At 44.5% G+C, this 12432-nt stretch overlaps 1 long non-coding RNA gene across 1 annotated transcript; it reads right to left on the bottom strand.

Annotated features, from left to right (window-relative positions):
• Positions 1-6062: 6062 nt before the first annotated feature.
• LOC124505516 (uncharacterized) lies at positions 6063-11212 on the bottom strand. Its single transcript, XR_006960671.1, has 4 exons — positions 11148-11212; positions 9124-9277; positions 7982-8104; positions 6063-6483 (listed from the first exon to the last, which is right to left on the bottom strand). It is a non-coding gene; the product is annotated as an uncharacterized LOC124505516 (long non-coding RNA).
• Positions 11213-12432: the final 1220 nt, after the last annotated feature.

Below are 12432 nucleotides of genomic sequence, written 5' to 3'. Positions count from 1 at the left end.
AGTCGGCCGCTCAACCGACTGAGCCACCCAGGTGCCCTCTGAGTTTTGATCTTAGATTAGTGTGGCTGTTCTAGAAGTTTATATAAATGGAAACATACAGTATGTACTCGGTTGTGTCTGGCTTCTTTCACTCTGGATAATGTCTGTGGGATTCCTCCATGTTGTTTCATTAACCAGTAGCTCATTTTTTAATATTGCCAAGTAGCATTTATGGCATGAATAAACCATAACTTGTTTATCCATTCCCCTACTCATGGGCATTTATTTGGGTTGCTTCTATTTCAGCTACTGTGAAAAGAACTACTATGAACATTTATGCATAGCCTTTTTATGGGCCTTTCAATTCTATACGATACATCCTAAGTGTAAAATTTCTGGGCCACCACATTAGTTTTTTGTCTAGATGGCTACAGTTTTCTCCTAACTGTCATGATGCCACCTGGTGTCAGCCCCCAAATCTGGCCATGAAGCCAAGTTCCTTTTCCGAAAGCAGAACTCCATCCATGTCAGCAGGCCACTTAGGAAGCTCCAGTGGCCCCCCTATTTGTGTCCCAAGTAAAATCAAGCCTGCCTGGCCTGACCTTCAAGACCCCTTACAATTTCCTTTCAACTCCCTTTCCTATGGCTCCCTTGATGTTTTCTGAAAGCTGGCGACTTAACTCTGTTTGATCTTGAGCTCTTGTCGGACTGTTGCCTAGAAAGTCTCATCTTACTGGACTCTGTAATTCATGGCAGTACCTGGCTCACAGTGGGACTCAAAAACAGTTTACTAAGTGGATAGTCAATGCTGCATCGTGTAGAGCTCATACTTCTAACTGCAGGCTCCAGAACCCACCTATGATGTAACTGCGGCTTTCACTCTAGCCTCCTAGAAGGTAGGAGATGAAACCAGGTGAGATTTCTCTGGGTGCTAAGATTCTGTGATTTGGGGAAAATTCCCAAACCCACTGGGTCCAGACATTCCGCACGGTTCATGCCACTAATCTGCCAATAATACGACGCTGAAGGGTATGATGGAAAGAGCACAGGACGGATGGTCTGTTAGTGTTATTATACCACTCGCTGTGCGTCCTTGGGTAGCATCACTGGAGCCTCCGTTGCCCCTTTGGGAACACTGGCAGGGGAGAAGTGACCTTGAAGATCACTACAGTCAAACATAAAATCACACAGAGCGATCTGCTCGAGAGTGCGCCATTGGTGCAGAGACCTCCACAGGTTATAGACCGTTCACCCAGCAAAGGAACAGTTGTAAGACTGGCTAGAGTCAGATCACATTTCTCTACAGAGGAAATAAAATCTCTATGCCCATCTCAGAGACACTAGTCAGTCTCTAGCTCTATGACTTAATGTTTCTTTGCCTCTATTTACTCATCTCTAAAACAGGTGAAAGGGAGGAAAAAAATTCTTCCTCTACCCCTCCAGGTCTTCCAAGTGGACTAAAAATGAAATGTGCAGGAGACAGGTTAACAGGAGAAAAACCCAAAGTCCCGTTACGTGCACACAGCAGCCCAATAATAAAAACGAGACCTGAAGAAATGATTGAGACAGGCAGGTTTGATATCTTTTAGACAAAAAGACAGTACGTTTGTGAGGAACTGACAGGATAAAGAAAATAGATGTTTGGGAGCTTTAATTAGTAACGAATTCTAAGCGAAATTTGGGCTAAGGTAGTAAGTTAGAAAAAAGTAACAAGGATTGCTTCTACAGCTTTCTGGGCTTTCAAGTCCCTGTCTCTGGTGATAAAGATGTCTTTTCGCTTCTTAGTATAAAGAAGCTAGCTTTCACATGGGTGATTTGTTTCCTCCTTTCTCGGGGACACAGGAGGGTCTGAGTGCGCATGCACTGGCTGTTTCTCAGGTGACTTTCATTTAAAATAATCCATATGCCGAGGCGCCTGGGTGGCCTCTGACTCTTGATTTCAGCTCAGGTTATGGTCTGTGAGTCTGAGCCCCGTGTTGGGCTCTGTGCTGATGGTGCAGAATCTGCTTGGGATTCTCTCTCTCTCCCTCTCTCTCTCTGCCCCATGCACATGTTCTCTTTCTTTCTCAAAATAAATAAATAAACTTAAAAAAAATAATAATCCATATGCCAAAGTGAGACATTTGGGGGCAGACTGCCCTTGGCCCCTACATGGGAATACTAAAATAATAATGGCATCATTAATGCCATCAGCCACATCTTAGGGGACACAGGTAACCTTGAGGAACATGAACTCCACACTCTGTTCTATGAGGGTTTTTTTTTCTCTTTTTAAAAGTTTATTTATTGGGGCGCCTGGGTGGCGCAGTCGGTTAAGCGTCCGACTTCAGCCAGGTCACGATCTCGCGGTCCGTGAGTTCGAGCCCCGCGTCGGGCTCTGGGCTGATGGCTCAGAGCCTGGAGCCTGTTTCCGACTCTGTGTCTCCCTCTCTCTCTGCCCCTCCCCCGTTCATGCTCTCTCTCTGTCCCAAAAATAAATAAACGTTGAAAAAAAAAAATTTTTAAAAAAAGTTTATTTATTATTTAAGAGAGAGAGAGAACAAATAGGAGAGGGGCAGAGAGAGAGAGAGAGAGAGAGAGAGAGAGAGAGAGAATCCCAAGCAGGTTCCACGCTGTCAGCTCAGAGCCCAACAGGGGGCTCAGACTCACAAACCACAAGATCATGACCTGAGCTGAAACCAAGAGTCAGACGCTTAACTGACTGAGCCACCCAGGCACCCCATTCTGCAGGGTTTTAAGGTGTTCACCAGGTTCACCAAATGATTTCATTTCCTAACCCTTAAAAACACATTTCCAAATGGAAACAATGTCTTTAAGTGCGAGCGGCCTTTGTTCTCTGTTTTCCTGGAAATGGAGGCTTTAAACTAGAAAGCTCATTTCTTTGAATGTCCCATCCCTTACATCCCATCCATGGGTGTCCTCCATAGGTGACAGCAGATGTGGGCAGTGGACTTCTTGTATCATCTTGGGAAGAAACACAGTGAGCTGGCAAACCTCTGGGAGGGCAGAAGCCTAATGCTCATGGACATGCCCTTCACCGTAAGTGAAGGAAGGAGCAGAGAGAAGAGCAGAGTGGCCATAAACAAAAGCCAGAATTGTTTGAGAAATGGACCCTTTTCAGAAGCTTTCAAAGCCACCCTTTCACAAAGCCTGGCAGGGGTACAGTATCGACCCTGGATGACAGCCAAGCCTGGCCTTAATTTATTCTCGCCGAACTGTTTGTCGTCTTTATTTGCCAAGACTTGACTAATTGAACTTTTGTTGGTCTGGCTGCCCCTCCAGAGGACATTGTTATCTGCTCCGTGAGTCCTTCCATGGAACACGTCAAAACCTTGACCCAAGCCATGGCTGATTTTCCTTCCCTGTTCAGGCTGCTCTTTTTCTTGCAGACATGTTGTTGTTGTTGTTGTTGTTGTTGTTGTTGTTGTTGTTTTGATCAGTTCAGTAAGTGTTTGGACTGAACTAGAATGAAGTTCACTGACCCAAGGAGAGGATTCCTGCCGGGAGGTCAGAAAGGTCCCCAAAAAGGCCTGCATGGAGCCTCCCTTCCTTGATTTTCCCACCAGTCCTCCGTGAGAGGCATGCTGTCTTGACTCTCCCACCCAGGGAATGGAGGCCACAAACTAGCAGTTCTTAAAGTGTGGCTCTGGGGCGGGGGTGGGGGGTGGGGGGGGTGGGGGGGTGCAGCACCAGTTTCCCCTGGGAATTTGGTAGAAATGCGAATTCTTGGGCCCTACTCCAGAGCCACCAAATCAGTAATTGCATCACCCACCAGCCTTCTGGGTGATTCTAATGTGCACTGAAGTCTGAAACCAGTGCTCCAGGCTAGGGTTTCTCACCTTCCACACTGTTGATAGTTTGAGCCATGGCTCTTTCCAGTGGGGGCTGTCAGTACACTGAAGGATGCTGAGAAGCATCCCTGGCCTCTCCCCCTGGATTCCAGGGGACCCCCACCCTCATCCAATGTGACAACCAAACATGACTCCAGTCCTCACCAAATGTCCTGTGGGGGAAGGAGGTAAAATCATGCCTGGTCGAGATCATGAAAACTGCTTGTTGTTTCTCTAGGCTGTTGTGCTCTCTGTCCTACGTATTTAAAAATTTTTTTTCTTAATGTTTTATTTATTTTTGAGAGAGATAGAGCAAGAGCAGGGGAGGGGCAGAGAGAGAGGGAGACACAGAATCGGAAGCAGGCTCCGGGCTCTGAGCTGTCAGCACAGCTGAGCCTCCTGGGCTCCCCTCTCTGTACCGTATTGACAAACCACTGCAAAAGCTCTGGGTGGCTCCTTAGCACAGGATAATGAGGAACACAAAAAGACATAAACACTTAACAGCCTATCTTGATGAATCTTTCTTTTGAATCTACCCCCAAGCAAGAGCACGCGACTTTGACTTTGATTTAAGCGCTAGTTCTCTTGCTCATCTGGCTTCATAGTCAAGCAAAACAAAACAAAAACCCTTCACAGTTGGGGCTCTCCTCAGTCGCCTATTTGTTTGCTACCCCCAGGGCAGAAGAGATAGCCAGCCTGAGTTCAGAGATTCCTTGATATACCTAAGTCCAGAGTGAAGTGAATGGTTCATCTGCTAATCTTCTCCCTCGCCTCCTAAGTGAAAGATTTCCTTGTCCGTTTCTGGATGTTTCCCGATGCTCTTTGTATAGAATTTCCATTGTTGGGTTCTTAGTGTTGTTGTATTTGTGAATTGCATTTGAAGGGAACCCAAACCAGGAAATTTGCCGTTAGGCTTTATCCCCGCCATTGTCATTTCAGGCTTTTGACAGTATTTCAACTCGAGGAAGCTGGATTTGGCAAAAATCAGTTTGGACTAAGTCAGCCAAGCCTAAAGTCAATTGCTCAAACAAATTCCAACTAAAGGTCACAGTTAATTTGCTCATTTGGTTGGAATCTACTGAGCACCTACTACAGAAAAGCACTGTGCCAGATCCTCAGGATGTGGAGAGAGAAACACAGAACCTCTACCTGGGGGTTGTTCATTATCAAAGGTAGAAGCCATTGCAACAGAATGCAGAGTCCTTGACATAGAAGAGGAAAGCACGGAGCGTCCTGGGGTTATGTTTCACTGTGGAACCCTCAGTGTCTGACACATACTAGGGGCTTAATAAATATTTGGTGAATGAATCTTAGAGGGGAACCACTGTACACAGACTAGGAAGGTTACAAAAAGGTCTAGGCGAAGAGAGTGCTACTTAGGTTCTCCAGGAAAAAGCAAATGAGCCATGCAGAGGAGCGGGAAGGGTACTTCAGCTACAGAAAGTAGCGGGTACAAGGACAGTGGATGGGAATAGGCATCGTAGCCTTGAACAGACTTCAAGGTCTGGACAAATTGTCTGTAGAAGTGATTTTCTGGTTATATATTGCTATATAACAAATTACCCCCAAACTTAGTGGTTTAAACCAACGATTTTGTAATTTTGCGGGTAAGGAATGTGAAAGGATTTGGCTGGATGGTTCCTATCTCATTCACTGGCGTACTGGGGCAAGTGAGACTGATGATCCATTTCCAAGATGGCTTCTTCATTGACATCTCTGATGCCTTCTGTTCCTTGGCTTCTCTCTCTCCTTATCCAGGGCACTCCATGTGGTCCGGTCTTCTCGTGACAAGGTGAACTCGGGGTAGCTGGGCTTTTTACATGGCAGCCAGAGAAATATTTCAAGAGTGAGTGCCCCCAAGAGACCCAAGTGAAAGCTGCGAAACTTCTTATGATCTAGCTTTGGAAGTTCTAGAACCTAATTTTTCTGTATTCTAATCATCAAACATGTCACTACAGCCGGCCTAGATCCAAAGGGAGTGGAGAAATAGCTCCTTCCCTTAACGGGGGAATGGCTTGCATACAGAAGGAGAGAAGAAATCTGATAAAAGGGAGCTATCTTACGGACAAGCTTTCTCAGCGGGTGCTGCGAATTGAAGCTGGGACTACAAAATTGAGCATAAAGGACTGGGAGCAGCAAGCTAAAGGCTGAGCAATTTACCCTTAATGATATTACGTGAGACGCCGCGGAAAGGTTTAAGCATGGAGCGAAGGTGTGGGATGATCATATTTATTTCAGAATCATCCGCTTCTGACAGCTCCAGAAACTGGGGTGCATTGGAATGACAGTGCGGGCAAGGAGACAAAATGTGAGATCTCTATATCCTTAAAGAGCAAAAGTGGCTTGGGGGTGGGGGAGGGGGCTGAAGCCTGGGTGATGGTCAGATAGTGAGAATATGACGAATACCCAGGTTATCTGAGCGCTTCTGACACCTTTGCCCACATAACCCAAAATAGCTCCCTTCCAAAGGACAGAAGAAAGGTATCCTTTTTCATTCCAGGAACCGAATGTGGGTAAATGGCAGCTGGCAACTGAGCTTGCCTTTAGAGGCTTAATGGCCACACGTTTTCAGGTTTGTTAGGAGCCGCCGCTGAGGAAAACAAACAGGATCGGTGTGAAGACATTAGAAAAGGCCCTCAGAACAAAGGCTCCATTTGGCAGCTGTTGCGCAGAGCTGAGTGAAATAAACAAAAGATTCCTTGAGCAAACATAAAAGGAGCCTAATTGATGCAATTAAGGTGAAATTAAATAAGGGAAGGTTTTAGCCCGAAGTTCATGGAAAATTTTTCACGAGGTTGTCACTGCAGAGTCATTTGAGGCTTTTAAATACAGAGAAGCACGGGATGTGGGAAATTGGCCCACGTGACCCTTAGGCGTGGATCAAATCGAGGGTGGCGATGAGGCTCCACGTGTGCACTTGTTTGGCCCTGGCTGTCCAGTCTTGGGGTGAGCGGGGTAGTAGGCTGAGGTTGGTAGGTTTGAAGAGGGATGGGACAGCCACAGCCACAAAGGGAACAATTCAACAAGGCCAACATCTTTTGGTTATCCCATTACTCTGTTCTGTTTACTTCGTAACACCACTCTCTGAGATTAGCCAGCTCATTGCACACTTACTTGTTTACTGTGTATTTTCCCCATTTAAACACACACATGCGCACGAACACACACATCCACGCGCACGCTGTGTAACTCTGGGTCTCCTCGGAACAGAGCTTTGGAGATGCCTATCCGGCTGGGTTAAGACCCCTAATACCGAAACCCAAAAGCAAACATTTGTGCCTCGCACGTGTTCCAAACCACTGCCCTGACACCTCAAAACTGTCCCACGGGAAACTTATGCCTAAAATCAATTCAAACAAGTACATTTATTTAACAAACAATTACACAGGACTTACTATATGCCAGGTACAATTCCAAGCGTTTTACAAATATTAACCTAATCCTCATAAAGATCCTACGAGGTAGGGATACTCTTCTCTTCATTTTACAGACGAGGAACAGTGACAGAGAAGTCTAAGAGCTTGTCTGAGACAGTTCATGGCAAGCCAGGATTTGAACCCGGGCCTGTGGACTCTAGTGGCCACACTCTAACCCTACTGTAGGGCCCCTTGAATTATAGGTAAGGGAGTAGCTACAGGATCTGGGTGACCAAGTCCACTGGCTGGAGTGAATGGGATCTGAACCCTTGGTCTGCTCTCACATAACCACACTCTCACCAGCACTCGTTGATAAGTGCAAAGCTCATGCTCCTGCCCTGAAGGTAGAAAAGAGAAGAGACTTCTAGAAAGCCCAAAAACACATACTGATCAACTGATGTGTTGACAATGATTACAAAGGGGGCCTTTCAGAGTGAAGGATGAAGGCATGGTGAGAATGTTCCAGCCCTTTACAAGTAAATGTATACAATTTAAAAAATCTAATCAGAGAAAAATTAGGGGCTTAAAAAAAAAAAAAAGGTAAACCATATGGGTAAAAGGAAAAGACACTAACAGGGTCCAAAAGTTTTTAGAAATAATTTCAGTTCAATTACCTCATTTCACAAGTAAAGAAAATCAGGGGTCAAGAGTTGTTAAATTTTAATGTTCATTAAAAATGCCCAAGGAGCTTGTTAAAAACGCAGAGACTGAATATTACTCCTTACCCCCTACCAGACATCAAAGATCAGTCCATACCTGATTTGTGAATTTCAGTGTGGCTCGGGAATCTGTTATTGACAGATTGAAACACAGGAGTTGATTTTTAAAAGGTGGGTCTCTTGCAGGTGGTCCAGGAATCACACTTAGAAATACACCAACCTGGAGATGAAAGACTTTTGACTGTTGTATCTACTCAGTGACAAGTCCCTCCAACCTGGCGCCAATGTCTGTTTGGATTAAAGGCTACTTTTACAGATCCGGAGTCACTTCCGTAGTTTAGGAACATTGTCTACATTATGTATAGGTTAGCAAACATATTTTTGGTTAGCATGACATTATTGAATTCTTTTTCTATGCTTATGATTTAAAAGAAAGCTCAGAACACAAGCTATTGAACTTCAGGGAAGCTTCCCTTAGTTTTGGCCATGTTCTTATTAGCACCAAAAGGGTGAGACAGAAAGCATGAGCACACGGGTCAAAGACCTGTTCTGTGACCTCTCTGTTCTCTCACAGAATTAATCTGCAAGGGAAGACATCTATTTCCAGAAGTGGGGCAAAGGGGAAATGATAGCCCAAACTCAAGTATTATAAATTGTTCCATTTAGAACTTTTTGGAATCATTTTTTTTTTTACAACTTTAATTTACATACCATAAGATTGATTGGTTGTAAATGGACGTTCCAGTGAATTTTAGTAAATGTATATAATCGTGCCCCACAGTCTAGATTAAAATACTTCAATCACCTGGGGCGTCTGGGTGGCTGGGTCAGTTAAGCATCTGACTTCGGCTCAGGTCATGATCTCACGGTCCGTGTGTTTGAGCCCCGCGTAGGGCTCTGTGCTGACAGCTCAGAGCCTGGAGCCTGCTTCAGATTCTGTGTCTCATTCTCTCTATGCCCCTCCCCCACTTGTGCTCTGTCACTCAAAAACAAATAAATGTAAAAAAAAATAAAAATAAAAAAAAAATACTTCAATCACCCAAAAGTTCTCTTGTACTCATTTGCGTTCCATCCTGCTCCCATCCCTGGCTACAGGCAACCACAGATCTTTCTGTCTCTGTAACTTTTCCTTTTCTAGAAGTTTTCTGTTAATGCAATCCTAGAAGTAGTCTTTGTATCTGGCTTTTTCACTTAGCATAACACGTTTGAGGTACATCAATGTTGTTGCACATATCCTACCTTTTTCTTGCTGAGTAGTATTTCACTGCATGGATACTCCACATCTTGTTGATCAATTCACCAGTTGATGGGCATTGAAATGTTTCCAGTTTTTTGTTATTATGAAAAATGCTTCCTGATCTTACTTATATGTGAAACCTAAAAATGTTGAATACTGTACATAGAAAGAAAGAACAGAATGGTAGTTACCAGGGGTAGGGAGGTGGGGAAAATGGGGCGGGGGCAGGTATTGGCCAAAGGGTGCAAAGTTGCAGTTATATAGAATGAATAAGTCTCGAGATCTAATGCATAGCAAGCATGGTGACTACAGTTAAGAATATTGTATTGAGGGCCGCCTGGGTGGCTCAGTCAGTTAAGCTTCTGACTCTTGGTTTCTGCTCAGGTCGTGATCTCACTGTTCACGAGTTCAAGCCCTGCACTGGACTCTGTGCTGGCGGTGTGGAGCCTGCCTGGGATTCTCTCTCTCCCCCTCTCTCTGCCCCACCCTTGCTCACTCATGTGTGTGCCCCCCCCTCAAAATAAATAAATAAACTTAAAAAAAAAGAATACTGTATTGAATACCGGAAATTTGATAAGGAAGTAGATTTCAGATGCTCCCATCATACACAGAAAGGTTATATGAGGAGATGACACATTAATTCGATTGACAATAGTAACCATTTCACTACGTATATGTATATATGTGCTGGGATCCACCCAAATCTTTATGGTGGTTAAAAGCAGAGAGAGGACCAGGAGTCAGACAGACTTGGATTTCAATCCTACATCTATACTCACTAGATGTTTGAATTTGGGCTAGTTGCTTGACTTCCCTAAGCCTCAATTTTCCCAGCAGTATAATGTGAATAATGTGTCTACCTCATCGGATTATTGGGACAATTAATAAACTAATCAAGGGAGGCACTTCACCCAGTCCTGGCACATATAGTCATTACCTTATTATTGTTATTGTTATCGCCAGCACCGGGCCCAGTGCCCTGAAAATATGTGCAAATACATGATTGAGTAATTGAGCTATGGTCTCTCACCTTCCTTCCTCCACAATAGGGCACTGGCTCCACAGAGTTATTCTCAGCCCCATCTTACTCCTGGACCAAGGCCTTAGTTTCCACAGAGGAGGTCACGTATGCCCACAGAAGATGGGCAGGAGCCCAGCAGGACCAACAAGTGTAAGACGAATACAGGCTCTGACCTCAATTCCATCCTTGAGACCCCCTTTCGGCCCCCCATGAAATCATCACCTGGGGAGGGAGCAGGGTTTGTGCTCCAAAAAGCCCCATGATGCTGTTCAACTGCTACCACTCTGGGTCATCTTTCCCAGTTTTTCTTCAGAGAAGAAGTCCTTTCTTCTTAATGTCTGTCACCTGCCATGGCACTTTCCACCCCATTATGAGTCTTGGACACTTCCTCCCCACTAGGAACCTCTCTCAGATATTCCCACTGCCTGTTAGGCAGTGATCATTGATCATTGATCATTGATCATTGTTAAGAGCCTTTTTGATCATTGTTAAGAGCCTTTGGACCCCTCCCTTTAGTACCTCACCTCCTGTCACCATCTACTTCTGAGAGACCTGGCAAAGATCACATCTGTGAAGCAGTTTGCTAATTTTTAAAGTGGTGGATGAGAGCAAAACTTTAACATCCTGATTTCTCCCTGTGTTTGCCTTTGAGAGAAGCATTCATGGGGGAAGAAAAGATATCTCAGGCCTCTAAAGAGCCCCTTGGTGTATAAAGCAGGATTCACATGGTACCCAAGAATCACTAACCAGCCAGGAAGACAATGAATGAAGATAAGGTTTAGAAGGAAGAAGGTGTCAGGTCCGGTTAACAGAGTGCATAAGTCCATTTCACTATCTGGTTCCTAATGTACCCTGAGTTTAGCAACTATCTTAAGGCACCAACAAAACCTGGAGCCCTCCTTGGTGAAATTGATTTATGGGTCATTGACTGATGTCCTTAATACTCATAACCAAAAAAAAAAAAAAAGCCATTATTGCCTTTATGGAGTTTCTCTATATACTTACCTAGAAACTTGCCTTCCCTATAGACGGTATACATCAGAGATCAAGGCTAAACAAGAACAAAGTGATCTGAACCTAGAGGAGATAAAGACAGGAACAGCAGAGAGCATTAAGGACAGAGTGTTGGCCTTATTTTCTAAAACTCATGAAAAGAATTTCCATTTTCCACTTCCATTTGTTTTAACATTATGACGCAGAACAAGTGTTTCTACTTTGTTAACTCCAAACATAACAAAGAACATAGTAAAAACTAACATTTTTGAATGCTGAATATGTGCTGGATACTTTTCTAAATGCTTTGCATGTATAAGTTGATTTCATTCGCTCATTTAACAAATATTTTCTGGCCATGTATTAGAGGCCAAGCACTGTGTTAAGTTCTGGGCATAGAGCAAGGAACAAAGTCCCCAAAGATCTCTGTTTTCATGGACTGTACACTCCTTTGGGGAAGTCAATAAACAAATGGACTATCTAGTACGTTCGAAGGCAGAAATCAATGCTATTGAGACAAATAAAGCTGGGCAGAGGGATAGAGGAAGTTGGGTGTGGAGTGCTACAATTTTCAATCAAGCGTTCAGTGAATGCTTCACTGCAAAGCTGTCATTTGACCAAAAACTTAAAGAAAATCTCACAATTAATAAGACCAAATCCAAATAGTGTTGCTGTAGGGCGTTCTTGTTTGTTTGTTTGTTTTTTACTCAACCTTGGACCAACACCCTAAGCCCCCTAGGAAATGTGTATGAACCCCTACATTGTGTAAAATGATTGAGCCACGACCGGGCCACCAAGCGAGCCAAACATGAAGTCACTCGCGCAGTCCCTGGTCCCGTTTTGTGATGATCTAAGAGATGTTGACTTTCCGGGCTACTTGGGGAGCTAGAGGCATGCCTCTGCGGGGCTGGTGGCATCATGGGCATCTGGAGGGGTTTCTGTAGACATTTCTTCCCCAGGATGGATCACAACGTGTCTCTCTTTCTTGTAACTGCCCTATTCTCCAGAATCAGAATTTCTTATTGCTAGATCTGGATGCTAATCATCAGAGAGCCTCCTTGATGTGAGAAAACAACAAAAGGACCACAAAAGGATCTGGGGAGCCCCGGTCCTTGGGCCTGTGAACTGCTTATGACTTTGCTTCTGCCTTTGTCTGGCTTCAACCCAGGCTCTTGTTTTCCAAGTTCTTTCGACTCCTTCCCCAGGTTTCTCGGCTACATCCCCTCAACGCTACCTCACTGACAGCCCCAAGCCAAACTAGCTTTGACAGATGAGAACCAGTCATGCAGACCTTAGT

The sequence above is a fragment of the Lynx rufus genome, unplaced genomic scaffold (genome assembly GCF_022079265.1).
Source record: "Lynx rufus isolate CCGP_SWC_20201006 ecotype Redwood Valley unplaced genomic scaffold, mLynRuf1.p SCAF_9, whole genome shotgun sequence".
Taxonomy (NCBI): domain Eukaryota; kingdom Metazoa; phylum Chordata; class Mammalia; order Carnivora; family Felidae; genus Lynx; species Lynx rufus.
Note: the sequence above shows the minus strand (reverse complement) of the source record. Positions and strands in the feature narration are given on the sequence as shown.